General features: G+C 37.3%; 1 pseudogene; it reads right to left on the bottom strand.

The window, feature by feature from the left end:
* Positions 1–4195: 4195 nt before the first annotated feature.
* On the bottom strand, positions 4196–6126 carry LOC113183425 (high mobility group protein B1 pseudogene; annotated as a pseudogene).
* Between the last annotated feature and the right edge of the window lie 13858 nt (positions 6127–19984).

The following is a 19984-nucleotide window of genomic DNA, read 5'->3' as shown; positions in this document are numbered from 1 at the left end:
TTATCAACTTTTATTCTCAATGGATTTCCTTCTAATTGCATTTTGAAATTACCTACTAATGAAAGGTGAAAATGAATACAGAACCCTGGAGACAGACAAAAAAACTAGGGGTATTCACCTAAAGAAAGATAGAAGATGCAAAAAATAAGTACACGCTCATGGATTATATGAATAACATTACATATTGCCGTGTAAAACAAGTGATTTATGACAAAATTGAACAATATTTAATGTACTTTAGATATGTACAGAAAAGGAAATGTGTTTTTTAAGAATTGTTTTTCTTTTCCTTTTTTATTCACTCATTTATAAAAAATATAAAAAAGAAATCCTTGCAGGAACTGCTTAATGATGAAAGATGACTTCAGAGGACTGTGAACTTGCTGTGAGCTCTGGGAAAATGGACAAATACTAGGGAAGAGCCATGAGAGAAGGTTTCAGGGAAGAGAGGAAAATCAGATGCTTGAAAGCAGTAAGACACCATGACTATTAGCAGCAAACTTCAGCTCTCTGAAGTCAAGTATGAAAAAATTGGATTATCTCAGAAGGACATTGCAGAACATTTCTCCAAAAGCGTTTAGTTCAAAGAAATTATTTAGTAAGGGAGTTATGAGACTCTCCATTTGTTCTAATGGCCTTCTCATATCAATCCTAAAATGTTATTTTACATTTTAAAACTCCCTTTCGATTATGTCATTAACTAAGGTTTCTGTTCTTTGTTCAGTATGTTTTACAAGAGAATCTTGAAAAATTATCATTCCCTTCAAATCTTTGCAAAAACGTTGAATAGTAACTTAGCAGTAGTGAATAAAAATAAACAGCTGGTTTACTATAATTCTTATACATGGATTTGATATTCACCAGTATTTCTGAAAATAACAAAGCAGCATAAGAATTCATAAGCAAAGGATCTTTTTTTTGGGGGGGTAAGGGTATCTGGGATTAAACTCAGGGGTACTGGACCACTGAGCGACATCCCCAGTTCTATACTGTATTTTATTTAGAGACAGGGTCTCAGTGAGTTGCTTAATGCCTTGCTTTTGCTGAGGCTGGCTTGAACTTGAGATCCTCCTGCCTCAGCCTCCTGAGCCGCTGGAATTACAGGCATGCACCACCATGCCTGGCACAAGGGATAGTTTATTAAGCATGTTTTTTATCAGCAAATTTGAAATATATAACACATCAGTCACCATATTATGCAATAAATTTCAAAAAATATATATATTTCTCCCTTCTAACTAAAACTTTATTCCCTGTTATAAGGAACCGATATCATAGACATGCAGGGACTCTTGAAGTTTGCTAGGCGTAAGAAACAGCAGCCATAGGCATGCTTAGTCATGTCTGGTTGCAATTGATAAGGAGCACAGTTCCATGGACATGTGCAAAGAACATGCCCTGTTGCAATTACATCATCTCACTGGACATAACCAGTGGACACTGACTCTCAATGGGTGTAACCAATCACTAAGGAACACCACCAACTTGGAATATATTTAAACCACTTGTCCTGCCACATCAAAGAGCTTCATTCTGAGGACAAGAGTGAGACTGGCCGCCTTGATGTCCATCCCCAGATCAACTCCACCATTCCCTGACCTCCAACGGTGGGCTGGAGAGTACCACTGGACATCTACAGCATCTTCTCTTTGGCTAAAACAAGTTACTTGGCATCGGAGATACTTTGGGGCTCCTAGTTGCCCCAGGATTGTGTGATTTTCTGGTAGTGTTTAATTACCCTAGGATTATATGATTTGTTTGTAGTGTTTAATTAGTGTGCATAGAATGCTAGTTGGGATGCTCAAGCACACTCAACACTTTTTGCATTAATTGTTTGTGTTTGTTGATTGGTGTGATAGAATATACGCTTGCATTTAAAGACAATCTACCTCTAAGTATTAATAGTGCCACTTGTGACACCTTTACAATTATTTTTCTAACATGAGATCCCAAATAAAAATAATACTTGTTTATTGTTTCATTGTAGAAAAATTAAGTTTTTCTCTTCTAGCTTTGTGACCCTGCGTAATGCAGTTAATCCAATTAGCATCAATTTCTTTATCTATAAAATATAGATGTTCATATTTTATTTTCTCTTGCTTTTATAAGCACTAAGTGTGGGAACCTGTGTCAAGTGCCCCATACATATTAACACACAATAAGATTATGTCTCCTTGCCTGTCATCTCTGAGCAAGGTAACTTCAACTCTCCTAAATAATATTTATTGTTTTAAAAGGTTATATGAAGTTTTAAAATTAGCAACCATAAAAAAGAAAAAGTGTTTATGAATTCTCAAAGAGTGATGTTTGTGCCATTAATTACATATTCTTATTGAATATGGTGTGAACAAATTTGTCTCAAATTTAAGATGAACCATGCTAACTTTTGCGACTTTGTTGAGTTGACATAGAATGAGATTTTTTTAACAATTCTACAAACGGGTAAGTATCTGAGCAGGAATATTTCAGTGTGTTCAGAGAAGGCAACATAGTTGTAACAGTAGGAGAGAGAATGTATGGGTTTGCTAGAGCTGCCATAACATAGTGTCACAGATCGGTTGGCTTCAACAGCAGAAATTTATTTTTTCATAATTCTGTGGGTGATCAAAGTGTCCGCAGGATGAATTTCTTCTCAGGGCTTTTCTTGTTTGTTTGTAGCTAGTCCCCTCCTATAATGTTTCCTCTGTTCATGGTCTGTGTCCTAATCTCCTCTTTTTATAAGAACACCAGTCAGACTAGAGCTCATCCTAAATCAATTACTTCTTTAAAGATCCTCCTTTAATCTAATTACATTTTTGAAGATTACAGTGGTCGCCAAACTCAGTTATAATTCTGAGGTACTGGGATTTAGGATTTTGACATGAGTTTGGGGGGACAGGACTCATAACAAAGAGGAATATGGCAGAAAAAAAAGAGCTGCCTTCAATCATTTGTGGTTTCTTTTTCTTTCTTTCCTTTTTTAATGTGAATGTGCTGGTTTTGCTTTGTTTTTGTGAGACAATGGAAGAAGTGGGGGAGTGAGTTCTGAGGACTCTTTTATGTAAAGAGAAACAATAAAAAGGGTCAGTAACTTGAAACCACATGGGAAAGGGAGGGTCTTTTTTAAGTTGAGAGAATGCCTACTCTGTCTCTCCTCTCATGGAGAACAGAGATGAGATAATTGTAGGGACAAAGTCCTTTGTGCACAAGATGGGGATGGGATTTGCTGTATTCAGAGGTTGGATTTAAATAGGAACATGCAGAAGCAATTTATCACTGTTACTTCATTCTTGGGCTTCTCCATCTGTTTAAATGCATCTCTACTTCCTCCTTTCTCACTTTAAAAAATCAAGGAATAAAAAAATCTGACATAAACCTAAGGAAGAAAGGGAAAAGGGGAGGAGGAAAAAAGGAGAGAGGCAGAGAAGATGTTGGTTAGGAATTTACAAAGTGGAATTTTTTAACATTTTGCCAAAATTAATTCTTAGGAAAACAACTTTGCTTAGACTCTACTTATTGGTGGGAGTATGGCTGCAATTCTGAGGACCAGTTAAAAATCAAGGATTTTGAGAAAAGGAGAAACCGTGCCAGAACTAAGGGAAGGGATTTTAATAAAAAAGAGAGAAGAACAAAACTGGCTACACTGAGGTAGGAGCCATAAGAAGAAATTCCAGTGGCAAGGAAGCCAGAAAGCAGCTTTCGAAGAACAGAAAATGTGAGATTTTAAATTACTTTGTTGCTTCTTCTAGCCAAGATAGATTAACAGGGACCAGATTTGGCCTCCCTTCGAAAGAAGTAAAAATCTGGGGGAAAAAAAAATACCAGAAACAAGGACTCTCAGGAAGTACAGGACAGTGAAAGAGAGAAAGAGAAAGAAAGAAGGATTTGATCAATTATTATAGAACCCTAGAATTATCCCAGCTATTCATTGCAGAGAGTTTCAATATGGCAGGCCAGGCAGGAGGAATTCAGGTAGATGCCCCCAAAGGTATCCCTGAGAGGAAGAGACCAACCTGGGAGTCCAGAAAGTCCACTCCAGTATTTTCAAGAGTACAAAGGTGAGGTCTGCAACAGAGAGCTCCAAGGACTTTGATGAGCACAAATGAGGGGATCAGCAAGGTCCAGGAAAGAGCCAATCACCAAACCAACCCCTGCATTCATACAGGTGAAGGGATGACTTATATTCTCACCAGTCACATTGGAAAATCTTGATAGTTCACAAGGTAGAGCACCTAAATTGTCTAGCAAAATCACCTGTAGACAAAAGGTTCTCTTTGTCCCACCTGAAAAAAAAGGACAGAAAGAGAAGAAGAAGGAGAAGATGGAGAACAAGAAGAAAGAATAAAAATAAATCAAACTGCTTCCATTAAAAATAACAATATAAAGATTCCTCAAAAAGCTGAAAATAGAATTACTATATGATTTATCTATCCCACTTCTGAGTAGACATCCAAAGGAAGTGACATTAGTGTGTCAAAGACATCCCTACACTCCTATGTTTATTGCAACACAATTCACATTTGCTAAGATATAGAATCAATCTAGTTGCCTACAGACAGATGATTGGTTAAAAAAAATTGTTCACAGTGGAATATAATTCAGCCATAAAGAAGAATTCAATTCTATCATTTGCAGCAAAATAGATAGAACTAGAAATATTATGTTAAGTAAAATAAGAAAAAGAAAGGCAAATACATTTTTTAAAGGCAATCATCCTTTCTCATATGTGAAAGCTGAAATAGTCTCAAAGTAGAAGAAAGAGAAATAGTGACTATTAGAGTCTAGGAAGTGTAGAGGGCATGGGATAGAGTAAAGTTGGATAATGGGTACCAAAATACAGTTAGGCAAAAAAGAATGAGTTCTAGTGTTCTAAAACACAGTGAGATGACTACAGCTCACAATAACCTATTAAATACCTTTTAACTAATAAAAAAATCATATTTACCTAGAAGCATTCAGAATGTCAACAAAACAGCTGCAACTTTGGTGTTTCAATTACACAGTGGTATTCAGTTAACAGAACAATTATTTGTTATAAGTTGCATCTGAGACAACGGAAGATGAAAAAACTACCATCCCCATTTATAACTAATCTGTGCTGTGCACCAACAAGAACCTGCTTTAAATTTCCATGTCAATTTACAACCCCATACTGCACCAGGCAAAGTAAGTGGCTATTGAAAATATCACCAGGACAGGGCTATCTAAAGACACATTTGGTAGTGGGTTGACTATACAAAAAAAAAAAAGAAAGAAAGAAAGAAAAAAGAAAAGAACAGAAAAGAAAGAAAAGAAGAAACTGTATGGTTTAAAAAACAAATCTTACACAGCCTTACATTTCAATTTTTTTTTCTTTGTTTTACATCCGAGGCTAAAGCAGAGCACTTGCCTAGCACATGTGATGCACTAGGTTCAATCCTCAGCACCGCATAAAAATAAACAAATAAAATAAAGGCATGCTGTCCATCTAGAACTAAAAAAAAAAAGTGTGAGTTGTATACAGAGGGGTTAAATGTTTTATAGACAAGAAAAAACTGTCCTAGATCCAACTTATTCATCGTGCCGTCTTCTTCATCTTCATCTTCCTCCTCTTCCTTTTCTTTTCTTTCTTTTTTTTAGCCTTGACAACTCCCTTTACTTGCCACAACAGGTTTTCCTTCAGCTCCGTAGGCAACAACATCTTTTTCATATTTTTCCTTCAGCTCAGCAGCTTGCTTTTCATAAGGCTGCTTGTCATCTGCAGCAGTGTTGCTGCACATCTCTCCCAGTCTCTTTGCAACATCACCAGTCGATAGACCAGAATGTTCTCCCTTGATTTGGGGGTGATATTCAGAATAGAACAAGAAGAAGGTCAACGACGGCCTCTTGCTGTATTGCTCCTTGAGCTTCTTTTTTGTTTCCCTTCTAGAAGGATATCGGTTTTCATTTCTCTTTCATACCAGGACTTGTCCACTTTCACCAAATCTTCAAATTTTCCTTTCTCTTTAGTAGACATGGTCTTCCACCTCTCTCAGCACTTCTTAGAAAACTCTGACAAGTTGACTGAAGCATGTGGGTGCTTCTTCTTGTGCTCCTCCCGGCAAGTATGCACAAAGAATGTAGTGATAACATTTTGCCTCCCGGCTTCTTAGGATCTACTTTGCCCATGTTTAGTTTTTTCCTCAGTGAGGTACAGAGTCACCCAGTGCCCGGCTCTCACTTGCCCTGGCGCTGTCTCTATGGAGCTCAATGTACTGCAATGACTTATTAAATATTTTATGATGAACTAAAAGAGAAGAGCTTGAAAACTTCAAATAAAGAAATGAAAAGGAGATACAATGGCTAATTATTTTGATTTGATCAATACATGTGTTGAAATACCACATTGTTATCCTATTATTAAGTATAATTATTATGTTAAGAAAACAAAATACATGTTTTAAAAACAGTTATTGTAAATTTTTCAAAGCAAAAAAATAAGAGTGTAGCAAAAGCATGTTAAGTACAGCAATAGTAAATACAGAGCCAAATCAAACAGTACAGAAAAGATAGCATCTGAGGAGAGAGAGGGAAAATTTTTTTAAATATCACTGCATTGACAGTAAATGAGAATGTACTGAAGAAATGAATAGGAAACTTTAAGACATACCAATAGCAACTATCAAAAATGAAAAACAGAAAAAAAGTGTTGGATAACTTCAAATGACCTAATTTATGTATAAACTCAAGTCCCCAAGAAAGTGGGTAAAGATAGAACAAAAAATATGGTGGGCCTAAAATTTAGGAAATTAAATAGAAACAATAGATCCCCAGATCTTGAAAATCCCAATAAATCTCAAGCACAAAAACAAAGAAAACTATACCAAGACACATCAAAATCAGCTTTAAAAACAGATACAAAGAGAAATTTTAAATTCAGCTACAGGAAAAAACATCATGTCACTTCTAATAGAGAAACAAATGATTGAAGATTTTTATACCAGAATAGAACAAGCCAGAAAATAGTAGAGCAATATCTTTAAAATATCAACCAAATTTGATCCTCGGTGTTTTAGTCAGATTTTTCATTGCTGTGACCAAAAGACCTGAGAAGAATAATTACAGGAGAAGAAGTTTACTTTAGGACTCATGGTTTCAGAAGTCCATGATTTCAACTGTCCACAGACAGTCGGCTCCGTTCCTCAGGGCTCACAGTGAGGTAGAAAGTCATGGTGGAAAAGGTAGAACATACAGTGGAGGGAAGCAGCTCAAGACATCACACCTAGAAGGAGAGGGAAAGGGAGAGAGAGAGAGCATTCCACTCAACAAGGGCAAAATATGTAGTCCAAAGGCATGCTCCCAATGACCCACCTCCTCCATCCACACCCTACCTACCTCCAGGGACCACCCAATTCATCCCTGGCAGGAGACCAATGCACTGATTATGTTAAGATTCTCATAACTCAATCATTTCACCTCTAAGCTTTCTTACATTGTCTCACACATGAACTTTCGGGAAACACCTCGTATTTAAACCATAATACTCCAAGAAAATACTTTTCCAAAAAAGAAAATGAAATAGACTTTTCTGGATTTACAAAAGCTTAGTGGTAGAACTTGAGTGCAAAAGAAAGATGACAACAGATGAAAATCTCGATCAATGGAGAGGAATGAAGAAGAATGGTTAAAATGGGATGGATTTAGAAGAAGTTCTTATGAAGTTTCAGTTATTTTTGAAAAGGTAATGAGTATCAAAAGCCAAAATATTAGCAGTGTATTTAGGGATTTCTCGCTATGTGTCCGTTGTGATGTTTGTCGTGCTTCACAAATTGAAGGAAAAAAAAACAACAAAAAACATTGCCACCTCTGGTGTCCTGCCTAACCTGATTCACCTTCTGAATTTTTGTTGTGTTCTTCTATAAGTTATATTTATCCCACCTTTTAGTTAGAAAATTAAATAAAAAGGAAGAATGTGTGTTCATACAAAATTGCTTTTACATCTCTTTTTTTTAATTGAAGGTGTAGACATAGATGAGTAGGTTTTGTGACATATGGCCCAATGGGAAAGCCTCAAACAGCACAACAGATCTTGTTTCTTTTTTCTTTTATAGTTTTATTGAGGTATAATGAACTTACAAAAACTGCATATTTTAAAGTGTACAATTTACAAGATTTGACATGTTTATGTACCCACTAAACAATCCCTCCAGTTAATAAAAGGAACATTCAGAGCTTGAATCTGGATATTCAGTAGTCCAGGAGGCATCCATTTCAATGGACTAGACATGTGCAGAAAATGGAAAGTAGAATTACCTTTCGCAAACTTTCCAGATATTAGGGGGGCTATTGCAACTCCCCACTGGCCAATGGATTATTTCAAATAGACTTTAGTTACTTCCTATGTTTTTTCTTTACAATAATAAAGAGAATGTTTTTTTCCCCAATTTTTACATGTAGTGGAGAGTGTGATATTTCACCCCGCTTGTACAGTTGGCCTGCTGCAGTTACATAGATGTTGGCATAATGCATGAGCCTCCTGTGTCAGTGACAAAGACTTGACAACTCAAGGCACCATGAGCAGCAGGAGCATCTACACATTTTGCCTCAGTTCCTGAAGCTCCGTGTCAAGATGGTTACACAGATACTGAATAACACCTGCACACAGTGTGGATTACAGTGCAGGAGAGAAACCTGAGCTAAGGGACCCCCTGTCTTTTATTTTGAGCAGTAAGCATGCCTACTATAGAGAGAGAGATTTTGTCTGTACTTCAAGGCTATTCTTACACTAACAACTTTGTGAGGACAGTCCAGAACAATGGTCAGTCAGTGCTTCTGCTCACAAGATGTTAAGAAACATGAAGTGACCAGATTGTGTCCCAAAACAGTAGCGTCTGCTCACTTCTGTATTATCCTGACTTCTGGTGAATTCTTTTTTCATGAGTACATCTTTTCACCCTTCTGATTAATCTGACGAACAAAGGCTCCAGCCTAAACTTTTCAATTTTTCCCATATGACATTAAATTCATGCTGTTATTACAGAATTAGAGCAACCGACAATATTGACCTCAACCAGGCCTCTAAGGTCTTGGATGGAAACAGCTTGATAAATGCCATAAACTTTTAGGATTTATTTTTTAAAGTGTATTTAAAAATAGAAAAATAGAAAAACAAATAGTCTAAAGCTGACATAACAAAGTATAGGAAAGAACGTGAATGAATCTGACATAACTTTCCCATGTACACGTATGAATGCACCACAGTGAATCTCAACATCGTGTACATCCACAAGGTTAGATCCTAATTAGAGTAAGATATATTCTGCATTTGTATAAAGATGTCAAAATAGATTCTACTATCATGCATAACTAAAAAGAACAAATATTTTTTTAAAAAAGAAAAGCAAAGTGTCACTGATGGTGTGGCTTAAATAACAGAAAAATTATTTTCTATAGTTCTAGAGGTTAGACGTTCAAAATAAAGATAGCAGCAGGTGTGGTTTCTCCTGAGACTGCTCCTTGTCTCAGAGATGGCCATCTTCTTGATGTATCCTCACATGGACTTTCCTCTGTGCTTATGCTTCCTTGGTGTCATTGTCTTCTTCTTTTCCTTCCCCTTCCTCCTTATTCTCTTCCTCCCCCTTCTCTTCCTTCTTCTTCCTCTTCTTCTTCCTCCAGCCATTTGGGATTAGAGCCTCACCACCAGTGTCTTTTATCTTAAGTCTGAGATGAAGATGTCAATGGCGTTGTCTTCTTCTGAGAGCCCTAGATGCTAGTGTTCACGTGGGGTATCTTCTGTATGTATTCATTGTCCTTGTTCTAAAAGGACAGTAGCCATATTGAATCATGGTTCACCCTATGGTTTCATTTTCACTTAATCACTTCTTTAAAGAATATATTTTCTAAGACAGTCACCATCTGAGGTGTTAAGGGTTAGGCTTCAACACATGGATTTGGTGGTAACGCAGTTAGTCTCTAACAGAAAGTGAGGTAGGTTTCTCCTTAACTTTCTGTATACATCTTTTGACTTGGTCTGAGGCATTAATCCAGCTGAAGCAGGATGTATTAAGAATTATAGATTCCAACGCTGGCCCATAAGGATAATCTCATCATCTGTACCAAACCCAGTTAGGCTAAACCTAATACCTTCCAGGCCTTTGGCTAAAGACAGGGATCAATTTCTCACCATTTTTCCCCCCCAGATGAGTGACTCACATTCCAGGAAATACTGCCAACAGGAAGACATGAGAATGAGTCAATGATCCCTCTCAGGAGCTCCCCAGAGTGAGCAATGATTGTCTGATTTTGGAGAAAACTCCACAGTCATCTGAGGACACAGTCAACTGACGTATTTTCTTAGATGGTCTCACACAAAAACCTTGAGCATCCAAATAGCTGTGTTTTCAGGAGAGATAAAAATGAATGTCCGTCCTCACACAAGAAGTTCTGTCCTAGAGACACATATGCTGACCCTGGGGAAAAAATATGTTTTTTACAGTTGTTGAACCTTATATCATTTGGGAAGCACAGGTTTATAGTGTTTCCAGTGTGACTTCAAACCCAGCTGATAGACCTTGGGGTTCCTAGTTTGGTTTGAATAACTGAGTTCTATCTTTGGTTTATGAAGGGCTTCAGTGAGGACAGTGAGTCCATGCAGTCATTTTCCCTTCCACTACCCACCGAGTAGAGCTTGTGTTCCCCACAGATGACTGAGCCACAGCTATAGGAGTGGAGCTGAGGCAAACATCTAGAGGCAGTGGAAGATGTTTTATGTGGAAAGTGCAGGAGCTGGGGCCTTCCCTTGCTCTTTCCAATAAGTTTCTGAGTAAGATTTAGGGGAATGATCAAATTGTAATCAAAGCTATCTGGCTTTGACTACAGCAGTATCATAAATTTAATTGTAAAATTTGGAAAAGCCACACCAAATAGTTTCTCCTTCATGAAAAAAGCTTCAGGGTCAATACTGTAAGAAAAGAGATCATTAATCTCCTTTCCTACTCTGCAAATTCCAAGGTCTGAGGAATTTCTTTTCCAGGTGCCGAAGTTATTATTCTCCCTCCACTGCCACAAAATCAATATGTCCCATTCCATTAGCTATAACTTTACCTTTTGGAATCATCCCCTAATTATACCTAGCCATTTTATCTAGAAAAGTCTGGTTCAAGAGGGGCAAGAGTATTTTTATAAAATTTATAGAGACGTATGTTCCCTGCTTTGACCCTCAGGGCTATCTATAGAAGTCATCCAGCAGATATCTTCAATCAAGTGGTCATTATTTTCTGGATAAAGAATCATGCCAATCCAACATCAGAATCCAGATGGAAGAACCAGCAATCACCTTGAATGTACTAGACCCCATTTTGGCCTAGATGTATTGGAAGTTATACCAACCAAGCCAACCTGAGGTTACAATTAAGAAAAAAAATAATCAAACCCAGGAAGATCAAGTTGCAATTCAAAACTTAGACTCTGTTTAATAGAACCCTCTTCTCCTTCATCCTGATCACTACCCAATGTGCTAATTTTCAAAAAGTGTTATAACAAATTATCACAAACTTGGAGGTTTATGACAGCAGGAATTTATTCTGTCATGATTCTGAAGGCTAAAATTTACAAAATCAAAGTGTTGGCAGGGCCTTGTCCTCTCTTAAGTCTAAGGGAGAATGTCTCTGTGTCTTCCAGTTTCTGGTGACTCCTGGCATTCCTTGGCTTGTGGAAATGTAAACCTAATCTCGGCCTCCATCTTCATATGGCCTTATTTCCCATGTCTATGTCTCTACATCACCCTCTCCTTTCTTTTATAAAGACACTGGTTATTGAATTTAGTGTCTATCCTAAATTCAGGATAATTTCATCTCAATATCCATAATGAATAATATCTGCAAAAAGTCTTTTTTTCCTAATAAAGTCTCATTCTGAGTTTCTGGGTAGATATGAATTTGCAGGGAACAAAATTCAACCTACTGTACCCAGGAAGAAGGCAAGAAAAGAACATCTATTAAGGGACAGCTGCACTCAGTGACCAAACTCCTTACTAATATGGAGATCTTCAAAACTCTAGGAATGGAACCACAACTTGACCCAGCTATCTCAGTCCTCAGTATATATCCAAAGGATTTAAAATCAGTGTACTATAGTGACATGGCCACATCAATGTTTATAGCAGCTCAATTCACAATAGCTAAAATATGGAGCCAACCTAGGTGCCCTTCAGAAGATGAATGGATGAAGAAAATATGGCATATATACACAATGGAGTATTACTCATCCATAAAGAAGAGTGACTTTATGATATTTGCCAGAAAATGGATGGATCTGCAGATTATCATGCTAAATGAAATAAGCCAGTCCCCAAAAACTTAAGGTTAAATATTTTTACTGATATGTAGAAGCTAACCCACAATAAGAAGAGGGAGGAGAAAAACAGAAATTCAGTAGATTAGACAAAGGGAAATGAAGGGAAGGGAGAGGGGATTTGAAAAGGAAATATAATGGAATAAGTCTGATATAATTTTCCTGTGTTCATATATGAATACACCACAATGAATCCCACCATTGTGCTCACAAGAATGGGGTCCTAATTAAAATGATATCTCTTCTATGTTTGTATAATTATATCAAATTGGATTCTACTGTCATGTATAACTAAAAAAAAAGCAATAAATTTTTTTTAAAAAAAATATGTGAACCAGGAGGGGTGACAGAGGTAAAATCAGAAATTTCAAGTTGATTTTTGAGATAAACCATTAAACATTCAATAATAGCAGTTGCCTTAACCATCAGTGAATGAGATTCAAGCATTCAGAGTAATCTCTGTGAATTCAGGAGTAAGAGATAACATCTTCCTCAAAAGAGTAATCATCACTCTTTTATGTGAAGACGAGAAGATGTTCAAGTTACGTGAGCTGTGTTCAATTCCATTTCCATCTAACAAAAGAGTTGTTAGCCAGAGACCAAGGGATCCATCACAAAGTGAGAATCAGACCACAGAGTCCCAAGGCCTCCTCAGGTCAGCCATTCAATTTCAATAATATTCTATGGTGAAATGGGTGGGGTGGTGCAGGCCTGTAATTCCAGCACCTTGGGAGGTTGAGGCAGGAGGATGGCAATTTCAAAGTCAGCTGCAGCAACTTAGCAAGGTCCTAAATAGATTGGTGAGACCCTCTCTCAAAATAAAAAGGACTGGGGTTGTGCCTCCATGGTTAATCACCCTAGGTTCAATTTCTGGTACAAAAAAATAAAATAGAAGTGAAAAGATCCTATGGTCCTACAGTGAGCTCATAGCTGCTCTTCAGAAGGGTTTACCTGACAGCCATATCATAGAGGAGTAAACTCCAAAAGGTGTCTGTGAATGAAGGCTACCTCACTTAGCCAGAGTTTATAATCCTCAGAATAGTCACAAAAACCTGTATCTCAAAATGATCACTCGGTCTAAGTCCCAAAGGTGTTAGCATTTCTCTACCAGTGACTCTTCTTGATTGGGAGACTTCTCTCTGGCACTTATAGGACAGGGTTATGTAAGCATAAGACATACTATTTCTACTACACATTCAGGTAGGAATCTATAGCAATAGAACATTAAGTTGGCCCCAAAGAACAAGTTTTACAATGTCACTCTGGCTTCCTATCACTGCTGTAAAACTTGTCCAGAGCACATCAGGTGAACCTGATACTGGTTAGAATATAGACTTGATTATCTGTCTCCAGCAAACCCATAGTATCTGAGTCACTCCCATGTTTTGAGTTCCCTGGTGTAATTGTACATGGCCTTTGAAATCCTTTAGGGACAAAAAGACCTTGGAGTCACCTAATCATCTTTCTCTTACAGTAGATGAGGTCAGATTAAAGGAAAAAGCGAGGGATCAGAGATGTGGAGGAAGAAAGAGGCTCTGTACAAGTAAGCCAGTGCACTTGTATTCGCTTTCTCTGTATGCAGTTTCAAGTAGTGCTGTTACCATTCACAGATCAATCAAACTTGCAATATTCTCATTCTACCCAAACCCCTCGATGAGGCAGTGAGTTCATTACCAAGGCTATTTCAGCTTTGAGGAACCATTCATTAAGCAGCTCCAGCCATATTACCCTCTGGCTGGAGCTACACATATGTGTCCTTTGGCTGACTTGGCCTGAACTCAAATAACATCAACTAATGCTATGGCCTTTTGATAACATCTCTAATTTTCACCCATTTTAACATAAGAGCTACAGGAGGACAGCAAATCTAACCCTAAAAATTTACCTAGCTCCTTCTGGTCATTATTTCATTTTCTAGTATTTCACTATCATCTGATTTATAAACTCAGTCCAGGACAGTAAGATCTCAAATACTAGTCAATGCTTTATGTATGATTTCCCAGGGATTTTAGTTATCTAATGGAAAACTCAGAATACTGAAACTCTTGTAAAGCAACCATGCAGACAGGAAAAACTTTGAGAACTTCTGCTGTCACTCCTGAATTTGCTATAATAGTCTGTAACATGACACTGCCCAGTTCTTATCACTCTTCCTTGACAAGCACCAGGCTTCTAACAATAGAGGTCACTGATTTCCCTCCAGTGGCATTCAGTGTAGGTGTGAATCTGCGAACTTGTCTGAAAGGGACTGGATTCATCAGGATTCCCCAGAGAAACAGAATAATAGATAGATGTAGAAAGAGAGAGAAAAGGAGAAATTTATTTTAAGGAATTGGCTCTCACTATTGTGAAGGCTGAAGAGGGTGCAGGAACAGATTAGCCAGGTTGAGACCCAAGGAAGAGTTCATACTGCAGACTTGAATCTGAAAGCAGCCTAAAGGGGGAACGCCTTCATTTTCAGGGAACCTGTCTTTTCTCTTATTGCCTTAAACCTATCAGTTGCAGTCCATCACATTATAGAGGAATATATTTCCCTCTAATATACTTTACTCAAAGTTTACTTGTACATCATATCTAAAATACCATTACAGCAACATCTAGACCAGTATATAACAAAAATCTGCGTTCCATGATCCAGACAAGTTGACATGCAAAATTAACCATCATTGTGACAGAACTTTCTGCCTATGCAGGAAGAATCTTTGAACTGGTTGTTATAATAGGAGAGAACTAAAAGTGACTGCCAGTTTGGTACAGAAGTCTTCTCACCCAGTGGAGAGTTACCAACAACCAGGGGACCATCTGACTTTCAATCATCTTCTTCAATTCCTCCTCATCAACAGCCACTAATGCAGAGGAACACTTACTTCCCAAATGACATAGAACTTGGTCAAGACATTTGTTACTGATTCCTACAGGTTTCTTTTAAATCTCTGTAGTTGGCCTATGAGGCTTCCCCTTTCAGAGGGCAATGTCTTTATCAACATTGCATCTCTATCATCAGATCTCCAAGGTGTGGGATATTTTATCCCACCTGCAAGCTAACAAGGTAGCTTGGCAGCATTTGAGAGAAAAATGACATCATTACTTATGGCACAGCAAATAGCCAGTGTATCTCCTTATTTGTACAAGTTCCTTGAACCCCATTTCCCACAGAGATTAGCATAGAGCCAGGTGACACCTGAATACGCAGTGCTTTGCATTATAGAAGGGAACACTTTAGTTCAAGGAATCTGTATCTTTTATAGTGAACAGTAAATACACCTGCCCTTTGCTCCAGAAATACTTTCTTTTCTAAGGCTCATGAGACAGTGGAAAATGTGAGAAACCCATATAGAATTGTCTTTTAACAGTAGCAAGTAACCTATATTTTATTATTTCTTCCCAGAGGTAGATTTGTTTTTTTTTTTTTTTCATGACTGTTTTCCTAAGTAGATGTGTCTATTAGCCTTAGGAAACAGCATCCATCAGGAGCAAAAATGACAGATTATCTTCAAATGTATCCACACATTAAGAAGACAGAGAGTGAGATCGGTTGCTGACTTTCCTATTAGACAATATGAATCATCAACTAGTGAGTGGGGTTCAACCACAGGGGAGGGAAGGAATGTGTGAGATGTACTAACAAGCAAATAACAGGCCTTAAAACTTTGTGGGGGAGTGAAGATCTGGGCCCAAATGTAGCAGAAATTACTGAATATTAGTATAGACACATATGGGGGGAAAGAACTCCAGCCAACATATAAGCACAAATAACCTGCATTTATCATTAGTCATTTGAAAGAAAGATCAACTGCTTCTATCCAAATATCCTTTCTTGTTCCACTGTTTTCTTTAAATCATACACACACACACACACACACACACACACACATACACACACACACACATATACATTTTCACCCTCTAAAATACATATTCTTGGTATAATTAAGAATTCTGAGAATATTAATGAAAGTTAATATCTTATTAATCTAACATATAAATAGAAATAGTATAAGATATTACTGAATACTAATGGTATTTTGGAAGAAGATCTATTATTTTTTGACTTTGACCCTTCCTGCCATTTTTTAAAGCACAGTAAATACTATTTTCCTGAGATAATGAAAGTAAGATGGAGAGATCCAGGTCTAGTTTCCTCTGATATTTAATCAAATATTCAATTACCATATTATGGTCTTGGAAAGTCTGGTTTATAATCTCATCTCTTTCATTAATATTATATAAACTCAATTTCTATATATGAATGTGAATATATGAATTTATATATATATATATAGGGATATATATATTATATATATAACCACACATACATCAGTCTCATGGCTGCTATGCCAAATATACAAGGACTGATTAAAAATTTGTTCTATATTAGTGATTTGTGGATTTATTTTTTGATAAAAATACAAATGTATTTTAAGGGTCGAATGCTTCATAGCAGTTTCACTAGACCACATGTGAAATTGTTTTGTAACGAAACACTCACTTTTCCCCCTTTTTTCTGTGGAGGGAGTTAACCCAGAGCCTCATACCTTCTAGGCAAACACTGTCACTGAGCGACACTAAACCCCCAGCCCAGCATGTACTTTTATATCACACAAACAAGTAACCATCTCTGCCATAAAGTACAATTTCTCACAATTTAAAAGTGAATGTTTTCTATGCATTTTAAGATTCTCCAAAAAAAATACAAATATAAAGTTAAGTCTTGTATGTTTTTCTTTTTAATTCCATGTTTAAAATATTTGCTTGTAATTGTTGTTTCACTATCCAAATTTCTCATGAGTATGTTTTAGCAACTCTACTCATTTGGGTAAAAATCTAAAAGAAACAATTTAAACTTTCAGGTAAGCTGAATTTGTCTTTTTCACTTTTAATTCAATACCTATTGCCTTAAAGGGACCTCTTCTAAATTCATTGCTCATTATAATGCCTCCTTAGTTTCTTTACAGTATTGTTTGGATATATCAGGGTCCATTTACACACACACACACACACACACACACACACACACACACACTATTTTAATCATCTTTTTTGCCACTGGGACCAAAAATCCTGACAAAGAACAATTTTAGAGGAGGAAAAATTTATTTGATGCTCATGATTTCAAAGGTCTCTGCTGCTCTGGGCCCGAGGTGAGGCAGAACACCATGACCAAAGGATATGGAGGAGGAGGGCAGCTTGTGACAGCAATTGAAAGCAGCCCAATCAGCAACTGAGAGGCAGAGAGAGCTTCTGTCACCAGGGATAAAACATATATCCCCAAGGAATGCCCCCCCACTGACCTATCTTCTCCAGCCATACCCTGCTTTCCCACAGTTAGTGCCCAGTTAATCCCTAAAGTAGATTAATGTACTGATTAGGTTTAGCTTCCCAATCTTTTCACCTCTGAACTTTCTTCCATCGTCTCACACATGAACTTTTGCAGGATACCACACAGACACACACACACACCCTGAGGCAGTTCATAGGAGTCTTCAGTGGGGCCAGGAATTGGCGTTACTTCTTTTAAAGGGAACTATCTGTCTCCTAAACTCTTCTCACACATTTGTCCTCTTTGCACATACCATGTGCTTCTCTTGGAATACCCTTCTTTCGCGTGCTCTTTTGAACCCAGAATTTTGGCACTGTGACCGAAACTGTTGAAAGTTCAAGGTTGAGAATGACCTGCATGTTTCTATTCCAAAAGTCATTTTACAATCCTCACCTTGTTGAAGTCATCAGAAGCACTGACAGTACTGGTCCTTCCTTCCTAGAAATGCCCCCTCTGTCTTCTGAGACAGCTCATTCTCTTGGTCTCTTCCTTTCACACGGGTGTTCTTTCTCAATCTCCTTTGCTGTTTTTTTCTTCTCCACAACCACCACATATCACACTATCCCAGGGCTCACTCTTTGATCTCTTCTCTATTTGCCCTCAGTGACCTCACCCAGCTTCATAGACATCCCACACACATACACACATACACACACACATACACACACATACACACATACACACACATACACACACATACCTCATACCTCTGTATCTGCCAGGTGGTTCCAGAGTGCTCTCCTGATGCCGAAATCTGCAGTACTCATAAAATATGATAGTATTTGCATAACCACACACATTCTTCTATATACTTCAATCATAAATCCAAAGTAAATACTATGTAAGTAGTTGTTATACTGTATTGTTTAATGATAAAAACCAAGTCTGTACATGGTCACTACAAATATAATTTTAAAATATTTTCAATCCTTGGTTACTTGAATTCAAAGATAAAGAACATGTTGATATGGAGGACGAACTGTATCAATAACTTCTACATTCATATCCAAAGACTATTTCTCCCTTAATTGCCAGAATTTTACATGCAACTGCCTGATCCCTCTACTTGTTTCTTTTTTTTTTAATTTTGTTTTGTTTTGTTTTTTGTTTTTGTTTTTTAAAATCATGTTCTACTGGGATGTTAAGTGGGTTTGTCAAACTTCATGTCTTGAGTTGAAAACCTGATCTTCTTATTCAAAAACATTCATCCAAAGTTTTCCTCAACTTAGTTAATGAAAATTCCACCTAACTTGTCAGATCATTATCCTTAAGGTCATCATCTATTCCTTTCTTTCCCTAACATCTATTTCTCAGGCAATTTTTATTTATATTCCCCTCTGTTAGAATAATTCCCAGGCACCATTTTCTCTGCCTTTCTCTCTCTCACTTGGAGTAGTCAACGCCCTTATAAACTGATTTCCCTGATCACTTTTCTCTCTCTCAATAGACTCCATCTTATTCATAGTAAAAGAATTCTCAAAATTGTTTCCTGGGTCTTATACAGTTTGGCCTCCCAACCTCTTTGATCACATGAATTCTGTGATCCCCAAAGTATCCCTACATCAATTAAGCTGGGTTTTTTAATAGAAAACTACCTTTTTCAGAAGCAGATGGGAGCCACCAAGGGGGCTGCCAGTTTAAGTAGTTATTCTCACTCATAGGAGTGAGAATATCAAAGCAGAGACCACAAAAAGGTGGGAAAGGAAGTATTGTGCTCTGAGTCAGGGTGCTTCTACTAAGGGAACAGTGACTGTAAAGGCCCTGGAACAGTATTGTGCTTGGTAAGCTGGAGAAACAGGAGGAGGCCGAAGGCTCAAGGCTGAATGGCCAGCCTAGCAGCCCTGGTAAAAAAAAAAAAAAATATATATATATATATATATATATATATATATATATATATATATATATATGAAATTAGGGGTTGGGGATATAGCTCAGTTGGTAGGGTGCTTACCTCGTAGGCACAAGGCCCTGGGTTCAAACCCCAGCACCACCAAAAAAAAAAAAAAAAGTATAGAAAATGTTGTGTTTGGGTGTATATAGGATTTGAAAAAAGGAAAATAATAATATTAACAATTAGTGTCTGAGTAATACCTCTGGGCAAGACACTTTCCTAGACACAAGACACAAACAAAAATATTTGCTTCCACAAACTTGTGGTCTCCTATAGAAGACAGATATTAAATAACAGGGTTTGGAAATACTTTGATTGTCGTAGGGCAACAAAAAGAGAGGATTTTAAAATGAGATTTGAACTGGGTGGTAGTTCATGAACATAATTGTGTATGAACTGGAGTTTACATAGTATTAGAAATTTCATAGTGGAGAAGCTCCTACATAACAGTTCCATCAAGACATCTTCCTCATCAGACATGT

This window comes from Urocitellus parryii, chromosome 10 (assembly GCF_045843805.1).
Source record: "Urocitellus parryii isolate mUroPar1 chromosome 10, mUroPar1.hap1, whole genome shotgun sequence".
Classification (NCBI taxonomy): Eukaryota; Metazoa; Chordata; class Mammalia; order Rodentia; family Sciuridae; genus Urocitellus; species Urocitellus parryii.
The sequence above is the reverse complement of the archived record's forward strand: the minus strand, read 5'-3'. Positions and strand labels throughout refer to the sequence as shown.